The sequence below is a fragment of the Anolis carolinensis genome, chromosome 1 (assembly GCF_035594765.1).
Source record: "Anolis carolinensis isolate JA03-04 chromosome 1, rAnoCar3.1.pri, whole genome shotgun sequence".
NCBI lineage: Eukaryota > Metazoa > Chordata > Lepidosauria > Squamata > Dactyloidae > Anolis > Anolis carolinensis.
The window spans coordinates 149,647,736-149,674,930 of record NC_085841.1 but is presented as its reverse complement, the minus strand read 5'-3'; the positions used below and the strand labels follow the sequence as shown (position 1 = coordinate 149,674,930).

General features: G+C 42.7%; 1 protein-coding gene across 6 annotated transcripts in view; it reads right to left on the bottom strand.

Moving 5' to 3' along the window:
- The window catches only part of kcns3 (potassium voltage-gated channel modifier subfamily S member 3), a 76,860-nt gene extending 66,569 nt beyond the window's left edge, over window positions 1-10,291 (bottom strand). For 3 of the 6 annotated variants that reach the window (XM_062983987.1, XM_062983972.1, XM_062983979.1), the window contains exon 1: window positions 9,978-10,291. The gene's annotated coding sequence lies outside the window, so the exon portion shown is untranslated. The other 3 variants (XM_062983976.1, XM_008117237.3, XM_062983983.1) reach the window with 2 other exon arrangements.
- Window positions 10,292-27,195: the final 16,904 nt, after the last annotated feature.

The following is a 27,195-nucleotide window of genomic DNA, read 5'->3' as shown; positions in this document are numbered from 1 at the left end:
TGCAGGTTTGCAGCTTGGGAGCCTGGAACTTCAAGTGTCGGCGGTGGCCAGGGGAGCTTTCGCACAATTAAAACTTGTGCACCAGTTATGCCAGTACTTTCGGAAGCCTGACTTGGCCAAGGGGACCCACGTTCTTGTTACATCAAGGATTACATAGAGCAATGCGCTCTATGTGGGGTTGCCTTTGAAAACTTTTCAGAAGCTTCAAGTGGTCCAGTGAGCGGCAGCCAGATTTCTAACTGGGGCAGCATACAGGGAGCATACAATTCCCTTGTTACGCCAGCTCCACTGGCTGCCAGTCTGCTACTGGGAACAATTCAAAGTGCTGGCTTTAGCCTATAAAGCCCCAAATGGTTCCAGCCCAGCTTACCTGTCAGAACGTATCTCCTTCTATGATCCACCTCGGAGATTAAGATCTTCTGCGGTGGCCCTGCTCTCGATCCCACCTTCCTCGCAAGCACAACTGGTGGGGACGAGAGACAGAGCTTTCTCAGTGGTGGCCCTTTGACCATGAAACTCCTTCCCGGTGAAATTAGAGCAGCTCCCTCCTTCCTGACATTCAGGAAGAAAGTAAAAATGTGGCTATGTGACCATGTCTTTGGACAGCAAAGCTCATAGTGCAATAAGATAATAAGGAATAGTGAACGGACTAATGCAAGGACTGCGGACTTTGATTTGGATGGTGCTATTTTAATAACTGTTTTTAAATCATGTTGTTTATCAGTGGGTTTTAATATAAATGTTACTGTATTATCAATGTTTAATTTTATGCTTTATGTCTAAATGTTATTTTATGTTTATGTTTCAATTTGGTTAGTTTAATTTATAGTTATATATTATTGTCTTGACATTATCTTTTGGTTTTCACATGTATGTACGGCATTTGTTTTTGCCTTTATAATGTTGGAAACTGCTTTGAGTTCCCTTAGGGGGAGAAAAGCAGTGTATATAAATGTAGTAAATAAATAAATAAATAAATAAATAAATGTGCATAACAAAACAGTCCAGTTTAAAATAAAAGGAAAAGGTGCATATTTGGGTGTACTGCACTCAAATTTCCTAGAGAAGACAGAATCTGTAATGTTTACATTCTCCCACATTGAATTTATAATAATCTAGAGGTTTTTTTTCCATCAGATGATTGAATAAATTGAATAGTATGGTAAGAAGCATATTTTTTTACCATCTGCACTGGCCAAATGTTCTAAGTACAGATGTCCCGTTTGTGGCTTTAAGTGTTAGTTCAGTAGATCTATTCTACTTGGCTCTAAGAGCTGGCTTTAAGCTTCGCCTACAGATGCAATAGAAATTGCTTTAGAAAGAAATACACACAGTACCTTTAACAGGAACATGGAAAACTGAAACTGTCTTCCTTCTGTGGCATAAACACAAAATATGTCTGCAGTCGTTTCCTACGACCCACTATATATCAATGTAAAATTTTAGTAAAACTTTTAGTAAAATATCAACCTCCCAAAACCAGGATAGCTGATCCACTGGGTTGAATTATCTTCAGGTCAATGTAAGTACTGTACCTTGACTTTTATTTTTTTTTAAAGGAACCATTTCTGAATAGAGTGGTGAAAGTGGATAGCTTAGGCCCCTTCTACACTGTCCTTGTATTCTAAGATCTGATCCCATGTTATCCGCTTTGAACTGGATTATATGAGTCTCCACTGCCAGATAATCTGGGATAAACAGATAATCTGGGATCAGATCTTGGGATATTGTAGACAGTGTAGGACAGTGTAGAAGGGGGCTTAGTCCATCCTGGGAAAATCTAATAGGAGGACAGAGCACTATATTCCCTCTACCACATCCTTTTTGAAGGCCTAAGCAGGAAAATGGGAGGAAGGCGGGTGGCCCTCTGAGGCAGTGCTGGTGCTTTCTCTCTCTCTGCAGATCCTCAATCCATAATTTTGGCCCCCAAACCTGCACTCAACGTATACATGGCAATTTATACAGGAGTATACACAATATTTCCTCCCAGCCCAGGGAATAAAGAGAATGTATTGTTTGTTTTGTTCTTTTCGATAGAGCCTCTTCTTGTAATTAATTACTTCCCGACACTTTTGCTGACAGCATGGACCACATACTCAGCAAAGCAAAGCGGCCAATATGACTTCTTGCCAATCCTGTTGCAGGAATCAGGGCCAAAGGCTGAAGAAACAGAGGATTTCATACTAATGGGTTACAGCAAAGCCTCTAACACACACAGCAACTCCTCTAAGGCTAGGAAAATTTACAAAGACCAAAAAAAATGCACCGTAGTGAATTTCTGGATTAGTTGCTGCAAGAAGGGGGATTTGTATTGTTGTTCTTTGCAACAAGATATATTTAGATAAATAGATAGATAGATGCTTTTAGATTAACCCTCCCTTCCCTCTGCAACAAAACTTGAAGTGTATCTGCACTGTAGAATTCATGCAGTCTGACACCTTTTTAATTGGCATGTTATGGATTCCTGGGATTTTTATAGTTTGGTGATTCACCATCACTAAGGCTAAAGACCATGTAAAACTATGACTTCCATGATTCCATAACATTGAGCCTTGAAAGTTAAAGTGAAGTCGAACTGTATTGATTCTACAGTGTAGATGCACCCTTGGGAAATCACAAAACATAATAGAATGGTAAGAATAACTATAAAGCCAGATGCCTTAAATGCAATTGTTTCTCCCAACTAAAATCAACAGAACTTACCCAAGTACTGTCATAAGAAGTTTCCTTTGATTCATGGATTTATTTTAGTTGAGGCAAACCACTAGATTTAGGTGGTGCAGCAGGTTAAACCGCTGAACTGCTGAACTTGCTGACTGAATTGGGCAGCAGGGTGAGCTTGCACTGTTAGCCCCAGCTTCTGCCAACCTAGCAGTTCAAAGACATGCAAATGTGAGTAGATCGATAGGTACTGCTCCAGCGGGAACAGCGGTCCATGCAGTCAGTCATGCTGGCCACATAGCCTTGGGGGTGTCTACAGACAACACCGGCTCTTTGGCTTAGAATGGAGATGAGCACCAATCCCCAGAGTCGGACACAACTAGACTTAATGTCAGGGGAAAACATTTACCTTTACCTAAACAATTACAACCAAGCAGAATCACCACAAGCACTAGCTTCAGCTTGTCTCTCAGTCATTGCTTTCCATAGCCAACTCTTACTGCAAATAACAGTTTGGAAGGAATCAATAAACATCCAGTATAGCATTATAGAGCAGTGCACATGCCATAGTATACTACTCATGCTTGAAAGAAAATTGACCTAGACTTCTTATTAAAAATATATTTTGGGAAGACAAGATGGGGCTTTGCAGTATGAAAGAGACCTAAAGAAGTTTTTATTGATTTTCTCCCCTCTCAGATCACAAACCATTGTCTTATAAGAGCAATAGAAACCAGCAGCAGCATTGGAAACTGCTTAGGTCAAGTGTAAAGAGTTTTCCATCCCTCCCACAAAAGCAAAACACAGCAAAACAGCCGCAAAGCCCAAAGTTGCAGAGAGCATCCAATCCCAGGTGATTTTGTGGCAGAAGACACACAAATAAAAAGAAAGAATGAAACAGAGGAGAAGGTACATTGATGCTGTAGAATAAAAGATGTTTGACACCACTAACTGTCATGTCTTAATGCTGTGGGATCCTGAGATTATAGTGTAGCAAGGCACCAGCGCTCTTTATCAGAGAAGGTAAAAGATCTTGTAAAGCTACAACTCTCAGGATCCCATAACATTGCGCCCTGAAAATAAGTGGTGCCAAACTGCACTCATTCTACAATGTAGATGCACCTGAGAAGATAGTGACCAGAATTTTTACTGTGTTGTTGAAGGCTTTCATGGCCACTGGGTTGCTGTGAGTTTTCCAGGCTGTATAGCCATGTTCCAGAAGCATTGTCTCCTGACGTTTCACCCACATCTATGGCAGGCATCCTTAGGGGTTGTGAGGTCTGTTGGTAACTAGGCAAGTGGGCTTTACATATCTGTGGAAAGTCCAGGGTGGGAGAAAGAACCCTTCTGTTTGAGGCAAGTGTGAATGTTGCAGTTGGCTAGCTTGATTATCACTTAATAGTCTGGCAGGCTTTTATGGCCAGAATCACTGGGTTGCTGTGAGTTTTCCAGGGTGTATGGCCATGTTCCAGAAGCATTATCTCCTGAGGTTTCATCCACATCTATGGCAGTGCCTGCATCAAAGCGTGACTGCATTCTGCCTTTGGGAATCCTTTGTTGGGAGGTGTTAGCTGGCCCTGATTGTTTCATGTCTGGAATTCCTCGGTTTTCTGAGTGTTGTTCTTTATTTACTGTCCTGATTTTTGCACTTTTTAATACTGGTAGACATTCCACAGATATATAAACCCCACTTGTCCAGTTTTTAACAGACCTCACAACCTTTGAGAATGCCTGCCATAGATATGGGTGAAATGTCAGGAGGGAGCGCTTCTGGAACATGGCCACACAGCCCGGAAAACTCACAGCAACCCAAAATACTTTGTTCTAAGAAATCCCTCTCTTTCCTCCATCAGTTATTCTACCGCACAGATATTTTGGCAGCCTTCTCTCCCCCTTACTTGTTCCAACTTTGGTATTAAAAGGCTTGCCTCTTCTCCAGTCCTCTGAGATAATGGCACATCTGGGAAGCAGTGACATGGCATGATTGGTACCTTACAGCTGTCTTAGCTCTGTGGTTCTCAACCTTCCTAATGCTGCAACCCCTTAATATAGTTCCTCGTGTTGTGGTGACCTCCAACCATAGAATTATTTTCGTTGTCATTTTTCTACTGTTATGAATCGTAATGTAAATATCTGATATGCAAGAGATATTTTCATTCACTGGACCAAATGTGGCACAAATACCCGATACGCCCAAATTTGAATACTGGTGGGGTTGGGGGGGGGACTTTGTCATTTGGGAGTTGTAGTTGCTGGAATTTATAGTTCACCTACAATCAAGGAGCATTCCTAACTCCACCAACAATGGAATTGAACCAAACTTGACACACAGAATTTCCATGACCAATAGAAAATACTAGAAGAGTTTGGTGGGCATTGACCTTGAGTTCTGGAGTTGTAGTTCACCTACATCCAGAGAGCACTGTGGACTCAAACAATGATGGATCTGAACCAAACTTGGCACAAATACTCAATATGTTCAAATGTGAACACTGGTGGAGTTTGGGGAAAAATAGACCTTGACATTTGGGAGTTGTAGTTGCTGGGATTTATAGTTCACCTATAATCAAAGAGCCCCTTGAACCCCACCAATGATAGAATTGGGCCAAACTTCCCACACAGAACCCGCAGAGCCAGCAGAAAATACTGGAGGGATTTGGGAGGGATTGACAGTGATACAGGGGAGATGTAGTTCACTTACATCAGGAGAGCACTGTGAACCCAAACGATGGATCTGGATGAAATTTGGCACAAATACCTGATACGCCTAAATTTGAATACTGATGGGGTTGGGGGGATTGGTTTTGTTATTTGAGATTTATAGTTAACCTACAATCAAAGAGCAATATGTGTTTTCAGATGGCCTTTGGCGACCCCTGTGACACCCCCCTTGTGACCCCCTTAGGGGTCCCGACCCCAGGTTGAGAAATGCTGCCTTAGCTAGTACTTCCTGAGGCCTGTCCCCTAGGGGAGGAAAAGGGCATTGCCTCTGAGCATGTGCAGTGCATCTTCCCCGCTCTCCAGAGCCACACAATCCAGTCCATTGGAAAAACCTGAGTTCACAGATTAATCCTGAGTTTCCTGGGAACCTCCCGTCATTGGCTGAATGTACACTGCCATATAATCCAGATTATCAAAGCAGATAATCCACATCAGACTACATTGCCATATAATCCAGTTCAAAGCAGATAATCTGGAATGTATATGGCAGTGTAGATGGGGTTATTTAAGGAAAGGGTTTCTCAGTAGGCCTTCCTTTCTTTCCTGCCACTTCCATTGTGTCCATGGGGGCAGCTTTCCTTTCCTGCCTGCCTTCAAGTCCCCTGTCCATTGAGGGCTCCTCCAGGACTTCCACAGGGTTTTTCTCAGGCAAGGGACACTCAGAGGTGGTGTGGTCAATTCTCTCCTCTATATTACAGCCTGCACAACCAGGGGTTGCGCAAACCTATTTGCCAGGAAAGAAGGAAGCCAAGGGCAAGAGTAGCGCAAAGTTGGGTTTGTAGAGCCAGCGCCAAGGCGAAAAAGGGGGGCACGATGGAGAAAGGTTGGAGGCAAGAGTGGAAGAGAGGGAAGGAGAGAGGGAAAGAGGGAGGGAGAGGAGAAAGAGGGAGAAGAAGAGATGGGAGAGAAAGAGAGGGGCCCACTGAAACTTGGGAGACTTTGTGTAAAGCCCACAAATCCGAGAGGCAAGAAAAGAGCTGAATAGGAGGAGTGGAGAGAGAAAAAGAGAAAGTACACAACTGAGGTGTGTATAGTAAAGATAAAGGTTTTCCCCTAACATTAAGTCCAGTCGTGTCCAACTCTGGGGGTTGGTGCTCATCTCCATTTCTAAGCTGAAGAGCCAGCATTGTCCGTACACGTCTTCAAGGTCATGTGGCTGGCATGACTGCATGGAGTGCCGTTAACTTCCCGCCGAAGCGGTACCTATTGATCTACTCACATTTGCATGTTTTTGGACAGCTAGTTAGGCAGAAGCTGGGGCTAACAGCAGGAGCTCATCCTGCTCCCCGGATTCAAACAGCTGACCTTTGATCAGCAAGTTCAGCAGCTCAGCGGTTTAACCCTCTGCGCCATCCCATACAAACAGAGGGTGTCCCCACTCTATACATGATTTTTTTTTTCATGTCAGCGCAACTTGAGAAATTGCAAGTCACTTCTGGTGTGAGATAATTGGCTGTCTGCAAGGACATTACCCAGAGGACGCCCGGATGTTTTTGATGTTTTTGCCATCCTTGTGGGAGGCTTCTCTCATGTCCCCGCATAGAGAGCTGGAGCTAATAGAGGGAACTCATCTGTGCTCTTCAAGGGTTGGATTCAAACCAGCATCCTTCAGGTCAGCATCCAATCTTTAAGTCAGCAGTCCTGCCGGCACAAGGGTTTAACTCATTGCACCACCAGGCTCCTTCTATACAAGCCGACGTGTTCAAATACAGGTACATTTAGCAGCAATGTCCCATTTCCCCCCAATATAGTGCGCCTTTTGGGGCATCCTGTAGAATCATAGAATCCCTTGTTGGAAGTGGCCCCCTCCCAGGGCCATCCAGTCCGACCCCATTTCATCCAATCAAAGCACTCCCTGCAGATGGCCATCCAGCCTCTGCTTCAGTACCTCTAGAGAAGGAGACTCTGCAGCAGCACTCTCTGGCAGCATCATGTTGAACAGCAATCAGGAAGTTCCTGGTAATATTTACACATAGAGAGAGATGCTTGGGGAAAAGGAAGGGAAACACTTAGAACTCAAGGTGACTGGACAGTTTGAGCAGAATGGAGGAAACCATGAAAATGAACAAAATCTGGCAGCTAGTATTTTTAAAAACTCTAAAATCAGGACATTAAATAAAGAACATTCAGAAATCAAGGAAATTCCAGACAGGGCCAGCTAACACTTCCCAACAAAGGATTCCCCCAGGCAGGAAGCAGCCAGACTTCGAAGCTGTAAGGCTATTCAATGCTAATCAAGGTGGCCAATTGCAATATTCACACCTGCCTCAAGCAGACAAGAGTTCTTTCTCCCACCCTGGACCTCCCACAGATATATAAACCCCACTTGCCTAGTTTCCGGGAGAGGAAGAGCAGATGCCGAGGGCTCACTCACTCACTCACTCACTCACCCCTTGGCGCCAAGGTCCGGCTTTGAAAGGCTGGCTGCAAGTCCCGGCAACAACGACGAGGGAAGGCGAGGTTAGAGGCAAGGCAGCCCTCCTCCTCCCGCTCCCCCCGTTCCATTGGGTCTTCCCTCCATCCTCCAAATGCAACCAAGGAGGCGCCTACATCTGCAGGTGTCTGCAGGCAAACCCAGGGCTGAAGCGAGGCAAAAAAAAGGGTAGATGCTTGGCAGCAGGGGAGCAGCCAGCCAAGCCCCCTCCCCTCCTCCGGGACGCCTCCCCTGAACCCACAGCCTTCGCGTGCCTCGGGAGCCAGTCCTGCCGGGCTCGGGCAAAGGGCTGCCTGCCTCCGGGAGAGAAAGCACGGCTCCCAAGGGGAAGGAGGGCTGCTTCGCCACTCTCCGGCGGGCTTTGGATGGTGGGACTGGAGTCCGGCCAATCCTTCCCTGGCTCCGTTATTGCCCATCCACCCCGCAGTCCTCAAAGAGTCGGATTCTCTATTATGCTACATTATCACTATGTAACAAAAAAATTTGGGGGAAAAAATCTGTTCCTGGTTTGATCGTGTGATTTTTCTGTTTGATTGTGCGGTGCTCACTTTGAAAGTCCTTGATCTCCTCCAGGAACGGTCGTTTTGATGGCTGACACGAACTATGTTGAACTGGGTGCTGTGAGTTTTCCGGGCTGTGTGGACACATTCCAGAAGCATTCTCACATCTACCGTATGGCAGGCATCCTCCGAGGTTGTGAGGTTTCTTTTTTTTTTTCCGTGTCAGGAGCAACCGGAGTTGCTTCTGGAGTGAGAGAATTGGCCATCTGCAAGGACGTTGCCCAGGGGACGCCCGGATGTTTTGATGTTTTTACCATCCTTGTGGGAGGCTTCTCTCATGTCCCCGCATGGAGCTGGAGCTGATAGAGGGAGCTCATCCGCGCTCTCCCCGGGTGGGATTCGAACCTGGCAGCCTTCAGGTCAGCAACCCAACCTTCAAGTCACAAGGCTTTTATCCCCTAGGCCACCGGAGGCTCCCGTGAAGTCTATTGGAAACTAGGGAAGGGTGGGAGAAAAACTATTGTCTGTTGGACAGACAACCTCTGAGGATGATGCCATAGATGCGGGCGAAACGTCAGGAGAGAATGCTTATGGAACATGGCAAGTGAAGTCCAGGGTGGGAGAAAGAACTCTTGTATGTTTGAGGCAGGTGTCAATGTTGCAATTGGCCACCTTGATTAGCATTGAACAGCCTTTCAGCTTCAAAGCCTGATTGCTTCCTGCCTGGGGGAATCTTTGTTGGGAGGTGTTAGCTGGTCCTGATGCTTCCTGCCTGGAATTCCCTTGTTTTCTGAGTGTTGCACTTTATCTACTGTCCTGATTTTAGAGTTTGTTTTTTTAAAATAATAATAATAATAATAATAATAATAATAATAATAATGGTAGCCAGATTGTGTTCATTTTCCTCCTTTCTGTTGAAATTGTCCACAGGCAGTAGCCAGACTTTGAAGCTGAACACTCTAAAAAACACCATGTTAGACCACACAGAGAAGCCATTGAAATCCACAAACATGTGTACAAGTACAACAGAAAGGAGGAAACAATGAAAATGAACAAAATTTGGCTACCAATATTACAAAACTCTAAAATCGGGACATTAAATAAAGAACAACACTCAGAAGACAGAGGAATTCCAGACATGAAACAATCAGGGCCAGCTAACACCTCCCAACAAAGAATTCCCCCAGGCAGGAAGCAGCCAGACTTTGAAGCTGCAAGGCCATTTAATTTTAATCAAGGTGGCCAACTGCACTATTCATACTTGCCTCCAATAGACAAGAGTTCTTTCTCCCACCCTGGACCTTCCACAGATATATGAACCCCACTTGCATAGTTTTCCAAGAGACCTCACAGCTTCTGAGGATGCTTCCCATAGATGTGAGCAAAACATCAGGAGAGAATGCTTCTGGAACATGGCCATACAGCCTGGAAAACTCACAGTAACCCAGTGATTCAGGCCATCAAAGCCTTCGACAACACAAACTTTGTCCAGTTTAATAAACTTTCCCCATGTTGTTAGGATAGAACCAATTAGGAAACAGCATTTATAACCCTGGAACAAATACTGTGTTACATCTTGTTATCTCCCCAAAACCAAAGGATCCAAGGAAATAAATTATCTTTTCAAAAAAGCATGCATGTTGACATTACTAAACACCCACCTTAGACAGAGTGAGCTACCATCCTCAGGCTGCAGGTGCTGGGGGGGGGGGGCAGGAAGGGCCCCCTAAACTCCCTTGTGGCACAAAAGGCACCGTCTCCTCCTTCGGGGCTACTAAACTGCGCCTCCAGCCGAGCTCTTCCTATGCTTTGTGCTTTGCTTCAGGCAGCAAAATGCCTTGAAACCTCCCCTTCCCAAACCCAGAGATGCTCATATCAACAGCCCTGCATTGCCGGGTAGGGGAGCCACGTGCTTTGCCTGCAGAAAGTCCTGGGTTCAGTCTGGGACATCTCTCTCTCTCTCTCTCTATCTCTCTCTCTCTCTCTCTTTCTCTCCAGGTAAATCTGACTAAAAGAGAGAAAGACTTCTCCCTGAAAGCCTGGAGAGCCCTCACCAGGCAGTGTGGAGAGGCTCGCCTGTTCTTTTGCTCTGTGTGCATTTCCCCTGATGTTCCAAACTTGAATTACTCTTTTAAAAATAATCATGTGTGACACTGATGTAGCACATTTCAAATGTTCGGGGTGCTTGACCAACATCACCAAAATATCTTTGCAACCTCCCAGTACAGTAAGTTAATAATTACACTATGTAACAAAATTTGAAAAAAACAAAACAAAAACAAATTCTGTTCCTGGTTTGAAAGTGTTGTTTCCTGGGTTGCTGTGAGTTTTTCGGGCTGTATGGCCATGTTCCTGAAGCATTCTCTCCTGACATTTTGCCCACATCTATGGCAGGCATCCTCAGAAGTTGTGAGGTCTGTTGGAAACTAGGCAAGTGAGCTTTATATCTCTGTGGAAGGTCCAGGGTGGGAGAAAGAACTCTTGCCGGTTTGAGGTAAATGTGAATGTTTGCAATTGGCCAACTTAATTAGCATTTAATAGCCTTGCAGCTTCAAAACCTGGCTGCTTCTTGCCAGGGGGAATCCTTTGTTGGGAGGTGTTAACTGGCTACCAGTATTAAAAATCTCAAAAATCAGGACAATAAATAAAGAACAACACTCAGAAGACAGGGGACTTCCAGTCAAGGAACAATCAGGGCCAGCTAATCAACTTCCAACAAAGGATTCCCCCAGACAGGAAGCAGCCAGGCTTTGAAGCTGCAAGGCCATTCGATGCTAATCAAGGTGATCAACAGCAACCCAGCAATCATGTATGGTATTGATGTAGCACATTCAAAATGTTCGGAGTGCTTTACAAACATCACCAGAAAATCTTTACAACCACTCAGTACAGTAAGCTAATTACACTATGTAACAAAATTTGAAGTGTTTTCTGTTCCTGGTTTCAAAGTGTGATTTCCTGTTTAATTGTGCGGTATGTACTTTGAAAGTACAGTAGTTGTTATACTCCAGAAACTTATTTTTGGTGGCTGCCACAAACTATGTTGATTTGCGTTGCTGTGAGTCCATCGGGCTGTATGGCCATGTTCCAGAAGCTTTCTCTCCTGACGTTTTGCCCACATCTATGGCAGGCATCCTCCGAGGTTGTGTGATACAGATGTGGGTGAAACATCAGGAGAGAAAGCTTCTGGAACATGGCCAGACAGCCCAAAAGACTCACAGCAACCCAGTGATTCCAGCCATGAAAGCCTTCAACAATATGTTGATTTGGTTGAGACGCTATCAGATATTAATTGAAAAACTACAGTAAAATGTGCTGCAGAATGTCCCGCAACTACAAAGTTTTTGAAGTTCAGTAAACTTTTCCCATGTTTTCATGATAGAACCAATAATGAAATGACATTTATAACCCAGGAAGACAAATCATGTTACATAGTGTTGGAGGACAACTGGCCAGGAGAGACTGCCTTCCTGCCCCTTCATTGCTTTCCCTCAAAGCCAGGAGCAAAAAGAGGCTGACACAGTGGCAGGCTACTGCCAAACAAGAAGACTGACAACCCAGAGAGAAGTTCAAGGGTTTACCCTGCCCTCCAGGTACGAGGGGAAAAGGGGGAAGAACAAGTCTGAATTCCTCTGCTCTTCAGAACCATCCCTACTATGAGGTTCAGTGAGGAAACCACTTCTTCAGATGATGGCTATTATTACACAAGAGCAGCAAGATACAACTTTCTGATCACCTTTTTCCCATCAGGGAATGGGGAAGAGGAACTAGAGAAATTTTCATTCTCCTCTGCCATGCTCATTTGCACACATGCAGACGGCCCTGGGGTAAACTGTGCAAAACCGCTTCCTAGGTGTTTTGGAAAATACTGGGATACCAAAGGGCAAAGTCAGAGCAAGGATGCTACAGTGGACTCGTGCAGCAATAGTCCCCTTTATCAGCTATTGAACATGCTTTGGTCTCCAATGTTATTGTATTATAGTAGTGTGTGTGTGTGTGTGTACGCGCGCACACACATACACTGTATGTATGTGTATATATATATATATATATATATATATATATAGAGAGAGAGAGAGAGAGAGAGAGAGAGAGAGAGAGAGAGAACTAAAATCCATATAATTCACACAGACATACATACAAAAGGGGATGTTCAGAATGGCTCTTCCACAACTTTCATATTTCCAGTTTTCGGACAGCAGTTCACTGTTTGCAATAGCAAAACAGTGGAGGTGAACCTGTCCTGTTCTTTGGGTGCTGAGCTGCATGAACAGAGTGTACATCTGTTTCTCAGTGCTGACATGCCCTTTAACGTATCAATAAACAGGCATCATTTTCCATCATGAGACTACTCTCTCCTAGAGAAATGTGGCTCCCTCCTTCTCTTTGCTGTAATGTCATAAAAGTCCAAGCTTACGGAAGCTAGATTGAGGCTTGAAGTCTCCTTGTGCTTAAGCGGTATCAAGACCTGGATTCAGTGCTTCCCTGGGCAGGCAAGTGTTGCTTTGAGAATGAGACAGAGAGAAAGAACATGTAGTCACGTTCCCACTCTGTTCTTATAAATAATGGAAAGAAGTCACCTCCTTTTTATGATTATTATCCAGATGGGAAATGTGAATAAAATGTTATGAACATTAGGGCCACAAGGCACAGAGAGCAGCCACCTTAGGTGACACATTATGGTGATTACAATAGACCACTGTCATTCTTTGTCATGGTATTTGTACCACCAGAGACAGGGAAGAAGAACTTGTGAAACCTCCACAAAATAACTTGACTGGCTTGGGTTACTCATGTGAATTAGAAAAGTGCCACTACTTTGTCTCAATCAGGAAATACTCTCAGCCCAAGACTGCCCAAGATGCCCACTTCACCACTACTGGGCTTTATTGGATTGAGCTTGAATCTTTGTAATATTTCCTCTGCTGGCATATGTGTGAATAGGAGCATAGTGAGAGCAGATTTCATCTCCAGGTGCCTTTAGGTGAAACCGGGTTTTATTTTTAACAATACTGTTTCATCGAGGATGCTGGCTTCTATGTGAAACCCCATTTTTAGTGGAGTTTTCTGTATACAATTTCCCATATTAATGGAAGATACATTCCTGGATTTTGTGTGGGCACCTGAAACAGCAGATACGAATCCTATTATTTTCAATGGGGAAAAAGAAGTACCAAAGGAAGATGTAGTTTGTAAAAGAGGACCTAAGTGAATTTTTTTTTCATGTCAGGAGAGACTTGAGAAACTGCAAGTCACTTCTGGTGTGAGAGAATTGGCCGTCTGCAAGGACGTTGCCCAGGAAACGCCCGGATGTTTAATGTTTTACCATCCTTGTGGGAGGCTTCTCTCATGTCCCCACATGTGGAGCTGGAGCTAACATAGGGAGCTTACCCACTCCTCGGATGCAAATCTCTGACTTTTGGTCAGCAGTCCTGCCGGCACAAGGGTTTAGCCCATTGCACCACTAGAGGCTCCTATAATGAATAAATGATATCATGGATAAGTGAAACTGTGTACAGGTTGAGTATTCCTTATCTGGATTCTACAGTCTAAATACTCCAAAATCCAAAATTGTCCAAATGTGCAGCTGAGGTAATGACAGCTTTTTTACTTATATAGTTCAGTGCATACAAACATTGTCCCATGTACAAAATGTTCAAAAATGTGTATAAGATTTATAAGATGTATATGCATCATATATGAATTTGATGTTTAGTCTTGGGTCCCATTTCTAAAATATCCCATATATGCAAGGATTTCAACATTTTCCAAAAGCCAAAGCACTAGCCCTAAGTATTTCAAATAAGGGATACTCAACTTAAATATTAGTTCCACAGGTATGTGGGGGTCATATTGTACTGTTTCATGTGTCTTTTTCTTTTCTTTGCATGCATACAAAAGTAATATGGAAAAGAAGAGTGACCTGCACAATGTCTATCTGTTAGTAACTCTAGCTGATTTCTCTCTGGAGCCCCATTTATAAGCGGACATTATGGAGTGCCAGATAGAAGCTATCTGTCAGCTGCATTAAATTTTCTTCCAGTTTTGCTAGAGTTGTGGTCATACTACATGTGATATTTTCACTCTTGGAATTTGTTTGTCTGAGCTAGTGTCATTGGAAATGTTTATATGGCCAACAGGAGTGCGGGGAGGTTAATTTATGACCATAGCTGGAAGACAAATACCACTTCCCAATATGCTACAGTTCCAATCCAGTTTTTTCTTCTTGTGCTGACCATTTGTGTACTTTTTTTCAAATTTGCATTTTACCGACAGAGAAGGGGAAAAGATGTCTGGAGAATTCAAAGGACATCTTTTCTCTTGAGGGCAGACTATCAATCCCTCTAATCCACTACTGTTGACACTAGCTGGCAGAAGCTTTTCAAGGTTTCAGGAATGATTATTTCTTTACTGTCGCTGGAGAATGGATTTTGGCTCTTCTGCCAACAAAGCAGGTGCCCTATAAACAGAGTTTGGAAAGTCATGTGGGCCTACAGCTCCCAAAATCCCCTCTTTAGCCAGTCAAGTGGCAAGATTGGCTATGAGGATTCTGGCAACAGTGCTAACGTTTCCAAGTTCTGACATGAATAACATTGACTATATTCAGACAGCTTCTCCCCTTCTGCCTCCATTCAAAATCCCCCAAATGCTTCTGCCCTACAGAACTATGATCACAGAACCCAGTTCAACCCACTGCGCCCAGAAGGAGGATTGCCCATTTGAGAATTATCTCCCCTCATTGAAGCAGCGTCTGGATCTTTTTGCTAAAGTCCAAATTCATCAGATATGATATGAGCAGAGCCATAACAAGAGACCTGTTAATATGTCTACATTATCTGGAAATTTCAGCGTCTTCCCTAACTTATCTTTATGTTACTATCTGTTTGCTTCTTTATGTGGTCATTTATATCTGTATGATAGCATCAAGCACAAGACAGACTGCAGCAAGACTCTATAATACAGTACAAAATTAAGTGTAAACAAAGAGAATGTGATAGTAAACACAACTTCATAAACAAAAGAAACAGAAAAGTAGAATGCAAGATAAAAGGGAGCAGGGAAATAGAAAAGGAGATGGACTTGGACCAAAAGACAAAAAGCCGCATCGAGGACTGGAAGTCACAAAACTCTTCTTATTTTTATTTTATGTTTTTCTTTTTCTTTTTTTCTTTTCTTTTTTCTTTCTTTCTCTCTCTCTCTCTCTTTTCTTCTCTCTTCTTTCTTCTTTTTTCATTATTTTAAATGAATTCTTGTATTTTAAAAAAGAAAATCACAATAAAGACTATATATATAAAACATATGATGTGGGGGAGAAAAACATGGGGTCAAACCACAAAACCTTTAACATTATGTGATAATTACAGTGAGATATCCAAGGATTTGGTCCCAGTGTGGCAGAATCCCTATGCCGTTTAAGGACTGTGTCATTTCTTACAATTGCACGCATATAGGAGGAGTTATCCGCTTGCAAGATTAATTGCGAGAACAAAATGGGAAGGATTGCCTTCTAAATAAACCTAAAAATTGGTTTTCAGCTGAAGTGTCATTAGGCTGGGTTCACTCTGAACGCAGCCCAAAATCTGTTTCTTGGGAGTCAGTCTTTCTGTACACATATAAGATAGATAGCCAAAGTATTCTTATATGTACATTTCCAGAACATGGAAATATTATTCTTTTGGACTACAATTTCCACATCACTGGCCATTCTGGCTGGAAGATTTAGGGAGGTATAGTCTAGAAAAGCAACTCTTCAAACTCATGGAGCTCATAAATGTGAAGCAATACCCCATAACATGGACAAGTGACGAGTGAAAAGAACTGCACCAGAATATGCCTGGAAACTTGTATTAATATTCATAACAATCAGGCATGAGTGGGTGAATTCGATTTGCTCATAATGAGAGAAGAATTTTAGTTGTGTTGTCAAAGGCTTTTATGGCCAGAATCATTGGGTTGCTGTGAGTTTTCTGGGTTGTATGGCCATGTTCCAGAAGCATTCTCTCCTGATGTTTTGCCCACATCTATGGCAGACATCCTCAGAGGTTGTGAGATACATTGGAAGCTAGGCAAAGGATGTTTATATATCTGCAATGTTCAGGGTGAGATAGAACTCTTGTCTGCTTGAGGCAAGTATGAATGCTGCAATTGACCACCTTGATTAGTATTTCATGACCTTTCAGCTTCAAAGCCTGGCTGCTTCCTGCCTGAGGGAATCTTTTTTTGAGAGGTGTTAGCTGACCCTGATTGTTTCTTGTCTGGAATTCCCCTGTCTTCTGAGTGTTGTTGTTTATTTACTGTCCCGATTTTAGAGTTTTTAAAATACTGGTATCCAGATTTTGCTCTCACCCCCCCCCCCCCCCAGAAAAAACAATATTCACAGCCTTGAGATCCTGGCCAAATAGAAATATGATTCCAAAAGCCTATTCAGTTGTGACTTCCATGTCAATGGGAGATGGATCTGCCCTTCATTTGAGTTGAGGCTGTAGTACTTGAGCTATCCCAGGTGTTGGCCTCTATCTCCAAACTACATTCAGCACCTGGGATAGCTCCCTTGATTCACTTCTTCAATTGACATGGAGATTACTAAATGCTTCCAGCCATCACAATTACCCATTGCTGCTCTAAGCAGTGCTTTTTAATGGAACATAAGAATGAATTTGTTCATTACAATCCTTTCTGAAGAAACAGATAAAGGTGCGCAAAAAAAGAAAGGGATAATATAGAAGAAAACAGCATCAAGTATGAAGATAGCAGGATAGGGGGAAAGTGGGGTCCCCAAGGCCACTGTCATTCATGTGAAGCCCACAGGTCCTCTCCCATTTGTTTCAGATAATGTGGGGCAAAATATACTTGGGAATTGTACTGAAAGACCTCAAAACACACAGAGAATATAACATCTCATGACACCACTTCCTGAAAAAACTCTCTTCTCAGCAATATATTGTCCAAAATAGCAACATGCAATGATATTGCATTTTTTAATCACCATTTTGGCTGAAATACAGAGGGAGGGGGTGGGGGGGAGAGATTTTGCACAATGATGAGAAAGTGTGGGCTGTAGTTGCTCATCCCTGACACAAAGTTAGTAGCCTGCATGCATTACATTTACACATATATTGCCTCTTACTTCCAAATTCTACTCTTGGTTACAGTATCAGGGAGGAAGCAAGTTTGGGTTGGATCACTGGGATGGGTCTGAGATCACTGGGATGGGTCTGAGATCACTGGGATGGGTCTACTCTGCCTTGGTCAGGCCACACCTGGAATACTGTGTCCAATTCTGGGCACCGCAGTTGAAGGGAGATGTTGACAAGCTGGAAAGCGTCCAGAGGAGGGCAACTAAAATGATCAAAGGTTTGGAGAACAAGCCCTATGAGGAGCAGCTTAAAAAACTGGGCATGTTTAGCCTGCAGAAGAGAAGGCCAAGAGGAGACATGATAGCCATATACAAATATGTGAGGGGAAGTCATAGGGAGGAGGGAACAAGCTTATTTTCTGCTGCCCTCCAGACTAGGACGAGGAACAATGGCTTCAAACTACAGGAAAGGAGATTCCTCCTGAACATCAGGAAGAACTTCCTCACTGTGAGGGCTGTTTGGCAGTGGAACTCTCTCCCCCGGACTGTGGTGGAGGCACTTTCTTTGGAGGCTTTTAAGCAGAGGCTGGATGGCCATCGGTCGGGGGTGCTTTGAATGCGATTTCCTGCTTCTTGGCAGGGGGTTGGACTAGATGGCCCATGAGGTCTCTTCCAACTCTACTATTCTATGATTCTACGAAAACCTTCCACCCCATAGATCCTTGTTCTTCTTCTCAGCATGTTGGCCTTGGATGTGCAAAGCCATTTGTGAGCAGAATGAGGCTTTTATGAGCTGGTCAAATATTTATTGGAGTGGCTGGTAAGAACCTAATTCTTCTTGCAAATGAGGACCCTACTGTTGGCTAGTGGGGAAATGTGGGTCTAAGTCCCCACTATAGGTTGCACAAGTGGCCTCTGAGGTCCATATGTACTTTGTGGAACATGGGTTATCGATCCCTGGGAGACTGCCTGGAAACTGATACATATGCCTAGCATAATCTGTCTGAATAATCTATATGTGACTTTTTAAAAATGCATACTCAGTTGCCAGTTCAGTCTCATTCTTGGAAGATACATTGAGTGTGCTTTTTGTCCTTCATCCTGGGCAACACACTATGATCCCAAACTCTGTTGCACAATCACAGCATTTGAGATTATTTAGTTCATTCTTAGCAATAGAAAACCGGCCATATTTGTGTCATTGCTTTATAGCAGTGATTCCCAAGCTGTGAGTCCTGAAAAAAAGTTTTGACAGTATGTTCCTGCATGGCAGGGAGTTGGATCAGGTGGCCCTCGTGAGTCTATTAAATGTTATTGGATTATAACTTTCAGAATCCCTTACTGTGGGCCATACTTGCAGGGGCTTCTGGAAGCAGAGATCCAAAAAGAACGCCTGTAGTATCTAGGATTTGGACTGAATGCCCTGTAGAGCATCGTTGCAGCACACATGAGCTCAGCTCTTACGTTCCTAGTGGCCTAAAATCAGTGCTTTCCAAGGCAAGTCATGTCTATGCATATCCACCCCCACCCATGAGGTTAAGCCCTCCAGAACCCCTTGTGTGCATTTCCGCTGCATTCAAAAACATTCTCTTATGATCAAGCAGGAAATTGTATCCTGGTCTAGCATTGCTCAGCAGGAGAAAAATTTCAAGTCATTCTTAACACAAAAGAGTTTAAAAGTACAGAAGGCATTCAAGAGGAAAATCAATCTGGCTACATCTACACCTATTTTTTCCCCCCCGGAAGGTATCCCTGCTGTAATAAGTTCTGTATTTTAAAGAGACTGCTGTGGAATTGAAAACAGACTTCTTTGTAACAATATAGGATTCACTGACATCTTGCAACTGTTGTAAGAGTAGCTTTGGGATTTGTGTGAACTTCCCAGAATACAGAATGAGCCTTAAGTGCTGGGCCCTCGGTCCTGAAACAGATTATGGTTGGTGGCTTCATATTAATATAAAACAACATGGAAAACACAACACGTTAATTTTGTCCTACACAGAATACATAGTATTGGATAAAGCTGCTTGTCCTTTGCCACATTTTCAGTCCCTTTTTCTTATACCTTTTATTGGAAATAACTGCACCCAGTCTCTGGGCACATATCTCTTTGGAAATAAATGACAATCATAGCCTCATTGAAAAGCAAAACAATGTCACATCCTTTTGGCAAATAAGAATCTCTATGAACATGTGGAGACTGCCTTTTGAAAGCTACTAGTCAAGAAAAGCATGACCTTGTTAGAAGTCAACCCTTTAAACAAGTGATATTCATAAGCATTCATGTAATGGCACACAGGTAACTCAACTGAAGAACCATGTCTTTGAACTGCCAAGGACAAAGTCATGCCACTACAAAAATATATTTGGCTGGCAGAGGATGGTTGTTTCTTTCAAGTAGAAGTTGCAGTTGCAGTTGCCCAAAAGATATACACTCCCTTGAAACCTCTTAGTTTAAAATATTCACTTAGATATAAAAAATGAAGTCTTCTTTTAAAAATAACATATCTTGTTTACTTACAAACATCTTGTATCAATTCACCATATAGGCACATTTCTCATTAAAGTTCAGTTATAGATAGGATGTAGTTCTCTGGGTGTTGAGTACACAGGGTATTATTCTTAATCAATAGTCCATAGTCTTGAGGTATAGTTGTACTCACTGAAGTCCATAAGTCATACTTCTGCACTGAAATCCAAATAGCAACATGCATCTACCTCCAATGAGGTGTTAAACAAACAGATACATCTCCAATGAGGTGCTAAACAGACTGACTACAAAATGGAGTCCTGAGTCTGAACATGCTCAGTACAATCACATCTCTATAACCCCTCCCATATCAAAGAGGCACAGTCAAACTGGCAAATCAACATACACATAGAATACCGGTTAGCAAATACATACATTCACAAATGAACAGTGAAAGGCTTGGGAGGCTGCTATTTCCAGCACTTTGTCCTCTTGTTATTAAACACCTCCTATGTACAGTACATAGTTCATTCAGATATTTTACAGTGTAAAGGTTTACAGCCCTCAACAGCTTTTTGGGGGATTTAAAAATGCACACATGCGCTGGAGGAGTCCACATCAGCTTATAGGTGCGTGTTTTTCTTGAGTGCAGGGATATACAATCATGCTAATATGCACATTTTTCAGCTGAAATCAGATTTTTAGTGGACCTTTTTAACACGTGTTTTTCAACTGTCAATGCGATCTAGCTCGGATTTTTGGAAATGTCATGTAATCACCACCACCTCCCTTTTATCCTGGTTTCTTCTGCATTTTCGGGAGTGTGTAGAAGTATTCAAAGCATCCCCTGATGCATGTTAAAAGATGCCTGCAAGGTTTACCTGACCTGATTGTTTCTTTTGCAATGTGCACATTGTGAGTTTTGGATTAAAAGATGGTTGAAGTGATTTACTTCATTGACAGAGGTATACCTATAATATAGTTTTATCACATAGCACTGCATATACAAAGGAATCAAGTGCAAAGAAACAACAACCATCCAATTTGAGGAAAGCACTTTCACAGATATATAAACTCCACTTGCCTAGGTTACAACAACAGACCTCACATCCTCTGAGGATGCCTACCATAGATGTGGTCAAAACATCAGGAGAGAATGCTTCTGGAACATTGGCCGGCAGCCCAGAAAACTCACAGCAACCCATGAAAGCCTTTGACAACTCTTGAAAAATAATTTGCAGATGCAGTTCTAACTTGTCAAAAGAAGAAAATGAAACTACATCATTACTGCAACAACCAGAGCAATACAAATAAAGGCAAATTAGCTGAACATAAGCACAACTTGATGAGTGAAGTGTCAGAGTGGCAATTAAGCAGAAAACACACAAAAGCCATTAAGGCCACATGTATATCCATTGCCAATGAGCAATTCCTCTTTCTATCCAGTCTGCGCCACAATCGTTAGCGATTTCACAGCCTTCTAATTCCTTTTGTCTAGTCATCGCCACCTTCATTACTTAGGAAGCACTCGAAAGTCTCCCTGCAACATTTGGTCATGCTTCATTATAGTGCAAATCAATTCACAGAAAATGAAGACTGAATGTCATCTGTGATAGGTTTTTTCAGACTCTCTTGGGGATTTAGATGCACCATCATAAAATTCTGCTTGGCGTCATTGTTTTCATGTTTATCATACTGTTTATATGATCCCATTATAGAAGGCATTGCATTCCAGACAGAACCAGACAGAAGAACTGTCAGCAAAAGTTCAGGGTATATTGTGCAGATGTCTCAGGGCCCTTCCGCACAGCCATATAACCCAGAATATCAAGGCAGATATCTTGTTTGATTTTTGTACCTATTTTATACATTTAAAAAATCCTCAGGTGGACGGTTTAAGAAGGCCTGATCTGTACTATAACGAGCTGAAGGGCACCAGGTTGTGGAAATCTGCCCCACAGTATTGGACAGGTGTAATTTTAACATGGGAGAAGGCATGGTCTGCCTTTCACATTTTAGGAGTGCATTGATATGAATGGTTTCATCGTGGCCAAAGTACCCTGAGTCCTAGTGGTGGTGTAAAATACGAATGGAAGATTTAGCTGTATGCAGGAATACATGTAAAGTGGTATATAAATAATGAAACAAACAAATGGATAAATAAAAAAAACAAACAGTGAGACTGCTGCTGGGTCCCCACTTACCCAAGCTAGGACAAAAATCATCTGGTAGGATGACCTGACCTAACAACCCTAAAGAAACCATATGGTCTGACCAGTTAAGCAGGGTGAGCTCTAGTTTATACTTGGATGGAAGGTCGACAACAAATACCAGGTGCTTTAGACTGTATTGTAGAGAAAGAACTGGCAAAACTATTTTTGAGCGTGCCTTGTTTGGGCAGGATCTACACTGCCCTATATCCCAGGATCTGATCCAAGCGTATCTGCTTTGAACTGGATTACATGAGTGTACACTGCCACAAAATCTGGGATAAGCAGATAATCTGGGAACAGATCCTGGGATATAGGACAGTGTAGATCCAGCCTGAGCTGCGGTGGTGCAGCAGGTTAAACCACTGAGCTGCTGAACTTGTTGACTGAAAGGACAGTGAGCTCTTGCTGTTAGCCCCAGCTTCTGCCAACCTAGCAGTTCAGAAAAATGCAAATGTGAGTAGATCAATAGGTACCACTCTGGTAGGAAGGTAATGGCACTCCATGCAGTCATGCCGGCCACATGACCTAGGAGGTGTCTACGGACAACACTGGCTCTTGGGTTTAGAAATGGAGATGAGCACAAACCCCCAGAGATGGACACGACTAGACTTAATGTCAGGGGGAAGCCTTTACCTTTACTAGATCCAGCCTAAGAAGACCCTATGAAATTCCTGGGGTCCCTAAGAGTCGACACATAGAAACACAAGATGAGAAGTGTACCTGATTGGTGACTACAGCCATCTCTGGCTGCCTTACTGTGGGGCTTGTAAGAAGGATGTAGCAATTATAACAGTTCATTATTTTCTAAATGTACAGTGCCATCATAAATAAATAAAAGCCTTGGGTGTTAATCATCAATAAGGTTTTGTTGTATTATTCAATAATGAAATGTAAACTGTCTGAGGAGAATAATTAATTGTTATCATGTATAATTTAGTGGTATCACTTGCTAGGATGCGAATTTTGAAGAGGGTGTTCCCTGCAGTAGGCTTAAGATCCACAGGAAAGCAAAGATCGGCCCAGACAGAAACGCAGGAGGCAAAACCATCAGCAAGAAAGCAAGCTGTGTTGGGATAGTTTGTTTGAGATAGTCAGGGATGTTCATGATAAATTTAAGAAGCCGAGATCAAGGTGGACTGGGGAGTTAGAAATCCCTTTCCTATAGAAGTCCCTTTGCTAGAGAAGGACAGGGATCTAGGGCACCCTCTGGAGGACACCTTGGGTAACTACAACTCAATTGATTTCCCTAGTGTTAGTATGGCACATAAGGATGACGTGACAAAATACAGTAGGGTCTTGCTTATCCAACCTTCGCTTATCCAACGTTCTGTATTATCCAGTGCATTCTGCCTTTTAGTAATCAATGTTTTTGTAGTCAATATTTTCAACACATTGCAATGTTTTGGTGCTAAATTCGTAAATACAGTAATTACTACATAACGTTATCATGTATTGAACTGTTTTTTTCTGTTGATTTGTTGTAAAACATGATGTTTTGATGTTTAATTTGTAAAATCGCAATGTAATTTGGCTTTTAATATGCTTTTCTTTAATCCCTCCTTATTATCCAACATTTTCGCCGGCCCGTTTATGTTGGATAAATGAGACTCTACAGTATTTAGAAAAGCATCCGTGTACTTAATGTTTATCTTGTGAGAATCCCAAGGATTTTTTCAGATGTTGGTAAAGGATTAAAGGATAAATATGCCTTTACAAAAGTCACATCATGACTCTTAAGAAGAGGAACAGTGTCTAGGGATACATCCAAACCACACAACAATGGGCTAATTTAATGGCCATGGCTCCTTCCTATGGAATCCTGGGATTTGTAGTTTGGGGGTAAATCCCTGTTAAAGAATTCTAGTGTTATCATTCAGGGGACTGGACTGGGGAATGCCAAGTTCCTCCCTAAAGTATAAATCACAGGACTCTGTAGGATTGATCCATGGCAGTTAACGGAGTATCAGATTTCTATAATGGTGCAATTATATATACCGCACAAGAATACTTGCTCCGTCATGCTTGCCTGAAATACATTTCCTTGTTCAGTGAGTTATTAGGGACCAGGAATGTTGTACCACTGTACATTGCACTTATTCTTCTTACAATTGAACTACACTGCCATATAAAATCCAGATTATCTGCTTTTAACTGGATTACATAGCAGTGTAGACTCATATAATCCAGTTCAAAACAGACAATGTGGATTATCTGCTTTGCTAATCTGGATTATATGGCAGTGTAGAAGGGGCCTGGAAGCGACCCGAAGAGATATCTAGTCTGTTTGCCTGTCATGCAAGAATGCACAATCAAAGCATTCCTAGCAGATGGCCATCTAGCTCCCCTCCAAGGCTGCATATTCCATTTCCGAACAGCTCTTACCATTATGAACTTCTGAATATTAAAGTGGAAATACTTTTCCTGCTGTTTGAACTCATTATGCCATGCCCCAGTCTTACTGGTCTTAGTTTTCAAGCATAAAGAATTAGTTCCTTAGTTAGGTTCAGCATTAATGTTGAAGGCTGTGCATAAATATCTTGAAAGCACCAGATCTTGTGTGATCTGGTGTTATGGTTGAGCCTTCGGGCTCCGGTAATGAAAGAAGGGGTCGTAAGACTCCTCGAGAGTCAGACACTCTCAAGGAGCGTGAAAGGAAACGGCTCCGGGATTTGTTTGCAGAGCCGACAGATGAGGACTCATTTGAGGGTTTTTCTCAGGGTTTGGAGGAAGAGATGGCCAGCTCGGAGGAGGATGATATGGAATGGACTCGTGTGAGGGAGGATTTGGGTGTTGGGGAAACAGGCAATGAAAGCATGGGAGGTGATTGGTGGGTTGCAGGATCAGACCCATGGACTGGTTGGAGGGATGGAGCGGGATCCACAGCTGGGGATGCTGTGGGGCGTAGTCGAAGGTGCTTAAGCTCTGATGAGGATGATGATGTTGGGGCGTCTGGAATTGGGATGGCAGCTGACAGCGATGATGAGCTTGAACTGTGATAAAATGGGGTTTGGGACCAATGTCTAATTGCGTTGGGCAAGGTAATCTGGACGGACGCTTGGGCTCTTGCTGGGGAATTTCCTGAAGACGGGTGTGATTCATTACTGGATACGTAAGTTTACCAAGGACACTGGGCATTGACGGCGGGAGGAACTGTGCGGGGTTTTTCTCTGTGCAACTTGTGTTTAATCTTGATAGCTTGGACCTCCGTCGTCTTTTTGACGGGCAATACCTACTTTCACTGGATTGACGCTGGACTGACTGACTACGATTCCGGATTAACCCTTCTGCTGGCTATCGGTGAGACCTTTGGATTCCTTGACGACTACGCTTGGCTATTGATTCTCTGGACCGGATTGGGACCTTGCTGACTGTCGTTATCCTAAACCTGAATCCTGACTACGACCACGCTTTCGTTCGCTGCAGGAAGGAATAAACAAGCCTGGTTTACTCCCCTGCTGTTCCTGAGTAGCAGAGAGGAATCTGCCACCAGTCTTTTGTTTACATTCTAACTCCTGTTGATCCTCTTTTGTTTGCATTGTTTGCCAAGCTGAAGTAAGCTCTTTGATTTAATCCGGATTATACTGCTGTTTAACCCGGTTTATCCCTTTGAACTGTTTAAGCTCGAACTGAGCTGCTTTTTGTTATTTAGCACACTGAAGTCAAGTGTTTGCCCTGTTCTTTGTTTCCTACGGGCATTTTTCGTTCTGTAACCTCAATAAACGGAGTTTTGTTTTACTTGCTGGCGTTCTGTCTCTGACATCTGGGCACACTTAAACACAGCCATATAATTCAGAATACCAAGGCAGAAAATCCTACTGTATCTCAGGGTTGTTGTATGTTTTCCGGGCTCTATAGCCATGTTCCAGAAGTGATCTCAGCCATAAAAGCCTTCTTTGGAAGCTTTTAAACAAAGGCTGGGTGTCCATCTACTGGGCGTGCTTTGATTGTGCTTTTCCTGCATGGCAGAAGATTGGACTAGATGGTCCATATGATCTCTTACAACTCTATGGCCCCTTCCACACAGCTGTATAAAATCCACATTGAACTGGTAGTGTGGACTCAGATAACCCAGTTCAAAGCAGATATTGTAGGATCTTCTTCCTTGATATCCTGGGTTATATGGCTGTGTGGAAGGGCCCTATGATTCTATGATCCTTCAGAGGAAGGCAATGCCAAACATCTTCTGCATAAATCTTACCAACATGATTTAATATTATCAAGTCAAGGTTGCATTGAAGGTGCATAATAACAACAAAATCTTAAGAGCATTATTTGAATGTTTATTTTTGGGTTCATCTGGGGCCCCTTCCACACAGCTGAATAAAATCCCACATTATCTGCTTTAAACTGGAATATATGGTAGTGTGGATTCAGATAACCTAGTTCAAAACAGATATTGTGGGATTTTCTGCCTTGATATTCTGGGTTGTAGGACTCTGTGGAAGGGCCCATAGAAACCAATATTTATTCATACCTGGTGTGGGGGGGGATTCAATAAAGGAAGAAGCACTTTACTTCCTCACATTAAAAGGTGCTCCTTTCAAGGAGATATTTAGAACTGAAATCATAAGGAGTAAGTAGTGGTGGAGGAGCAGCAGCAGGTAAATAAACAAAAATAAATCTATAAAGGGACAGATCCATATATTGACAGAGGGAAAAGCAAACAAATGGCTTGTTGGTCATGCTATGCTTCAATAAATGTAAACTTTATGAAAATCAAGAAATGTGTTTCTTTCCTTATAATAATCCCCTACTATCTTTTTAGAATGGGATCTACATTTCCACTCGGGTATAAATGCACAGCACATTACAAAACTCTGTGGAAAGGAAAAGGTGACACTGCTTTATTCAATTCTCTGCCATGTTTGCTGACCCTGCTGCAATGCATGATCCCTCACTTTCTCATTTTTCAAAAATGCCGTTGTGGTGGTAGTTATTGTTAGCTATCGGAGAGCAGAAGGAGGTCGTGTGAAATTGATTTCATGCAAAACTGGCAGTGCAAATGTTTTCTTTCACTGTGCAGTGCAAAGTGGCCTGTGACACCATTTCTCTGAAAGTTACAGTCAATTAAAACTTCAGTGTTAATGCACTGAGCTACTGAACTTGCAGATCGAAAGGTC